The following is a 2466-nucleotide window of genomic DNA, read 5'->3' as shown; positions in this document are numbered from 1 at the left end:
GGGGGCCGCCCTCGGGCCCGGGGACGGCCACTTACTTTCTGCACTTGCCGCTTCCAGTCCTTCGGGAAGTACTTGCTGACCTTCTGCTCCAAATCCATGAACATGTACTCGTTGTCTAAGAGGAGAGGGCGGGCCGCGTCAGGGCCACAGGGTCCTTCAAGGGACTGTCCGCTTGTCCCCCACAAGCAGGGGGAAGCCTATGGCTGCCTCAGGCCATCAGGCGGCACAGGAGAGGGGGCGCTCCGGGGCTGTCCCCGCTAACGAGAGCACGGCGGTCTCGATGCGGACAGCCTGGAGCGCTGGGAAACCAGAGGGAGCAGGGTCCCCTCCCCACCCCCAGCCGGCCATTCCCACACCCGCTCACGCCCTCCTACTGTTTGTGTGACCCTCCCCTCGGGGTCTCCAGGGCGCCCCTAACACTCCCGGTTCCTCGTTGGAAATACTCTAAACCCTCCAATACCAGACGCTGCCAAGAGCAGAGAGAACGCTTGGTCCTCTACCGTCCCTCTCCCGCTCAAAACCACGCAAGGCGGACACCAGCCACAGAACCAAGGCCGGAAACCAGGTCCCCGGCCAACACCCGCCGTCCCCAGAACCTCACGGCCCCCCTATCCGGGAGCACAAGCCCTGGATCCTGCACAGCCTGGCCAAGAGGCTGCGCCCTACAAGGGTCTGTTCCCCAGGGGGCTTCAGGTCACTCTTCATTCCTGCGTCTGAAGCCCACCCACTCCACCTGAGTCCAGAACATTCCCTGCATGCCTGTGCACACACGGCCCACACCCAGAACCCCAGTGAGGTCGCGGGGGTCAGGCGGTGGCAGACGGGAGCGGGGAGGCCCAGAACAGCAGCCCCCCGGAAGGGACATAGGCTCTAAGTGATACAGCTCGGGGACAGGAGGGCGCCATTACACCCAGGGCCCATGGGTCCATCAGGCGTCCCTGAGCCCCTCTCCGCAAGGCAAGCTCCACCATCAGGCGTGTGGGGCCTGGAAGAGGAGGCCTGAGTCTAAGGCCGGGGTCCCCAGCCCTCCCCCCACCGCCCCCCACAGCTCGGCTTCCATGGGGACCCCCCCCCAACAGGGAGTCTGGGGCTTTCTGCAGCCAAGAGGGGCTCAGTCCCATGAACCGGGAGTGATTCCAGAACAAGACAACATTTAGGAACCATAAGAACCCAGCCCTGGCACACACCCCCCGCCCCCAGTAAACCAAGCTTCCGTGGAAATGCTTATTTCTCTCGACGTGTTGCCTGTGCAGACCCAGCCACAGAGCAGCGGCCGTCAGGTGCTTAGGATGCTGGCTGTGCGCCTAAACTTCAAATGGGGGCGAAGCTACCCATTAATTTAGCTTTCTTTGCAAATAGGAAAATTTAACAGCAGAGCCGAAGTCTGCGGCTGTGAGCTATGACCCTAACCCGGGGCAGCTCGTCTGCCTGCCTGCAGCCCCGTCGTGCTGTGCGGCCCCCGGAACCGGAAGGCGCTTCCTGACAAACAGCATGGCGGGGGCTGTCCAGGGGCCCTAACCCCCCTCCCTGGCCTGGGTGTTCCCTGAATACCCGTGCACACACGGCCCACAGCCAGACCCCCCAGGCTCCTATACGGGGCCCTGAAGGGTCAGGCGGCCCCAACCACAGCACTTCTCTGCCAGCCTGGAGCTGGGGGAGGCCGACGTGGGAATCAGACCCTGGGCGTCTCGCAGGGGCCGTGGCAGGATCGCGTCCACCACACAGTGCAGTGGGAGGGGCGGGGGTCCTCAGGGTCCTGTGTTCCCATGGGGCGTCCCCTCACTCCCTCTCCCCGGCTGCACACTGAGCAGGGACGCGCCTGCAGCTGGGGACAGAGGCCCTGAGGACCCAGGCAGAGGGCGGCCGTGACGGAATGGACACTTTCTCTCCCTGTTCATCTCCATATCTTGGGGAAGGGGGCTCTGTGCCGATGACCCTGAAGCCCCCAGTGTGAGAGCCCCCAGCCCCTTGAGAGCTGCCTGCAGGTGGCACCATCCACTTCCTGCGGCACACAGGTGATCCGGCACCCCCGGGCCACGTGCCCTTCAGAGCCCTGGGGGGCGGCGCTGCCTCCCACGCACGTGCAGCCCCTTCCGCTCTCCTGCTTTCCCCTGGACCCTCCACAGAGCCTGGGGTCGGCAGAAACCTGGGGCTGGGGGGTCACAGAGGGGACCCCGGGGCAGAAGACAAGGCTGGTGGCTCCCACCTCCTTCTGCCATCACACCCCACTCTTGGGTTTTCACCCATCAGAGTCCCAGGAAGGGCTTCTTCTGGACCCAGGGCTCTGCTCCTGGACAAGCGTTTCCAGCACCCTGGACACAGTCAGCTCCTGGACAGCAGAACCCGAGGAGGACTAGCCTGGGGCTCCCTACGTGGTTCTCTGCAGGAAGAGCGGGAGCAGGCCAGGAGTCTGCTCCCCCTCCCTCCCAGCGAAGGCCAGGTGAGTGTGTGCACGCGTATGAGCAT

This window comes from Crocuta crocuta, unplaced genomic scaffold (genome assembly GCF_008692635.1).
Source record: "Crocuta crocuta isolate KB4526 unplaced genomic scaffold, BGI_CrCroc_1.0 scaffold506, whole genome shotgun sequence".
NCBI lineage: Eukaryota > Metazoa > Chordata > Mammalia > Carnivora > Hyaenidae > Crocuta > Crocuta crocuta.
The sequence above is the reverse complement of the archived record's forward strand: the minus strand, read 5'-3'. Positions refer to the sequence as shown.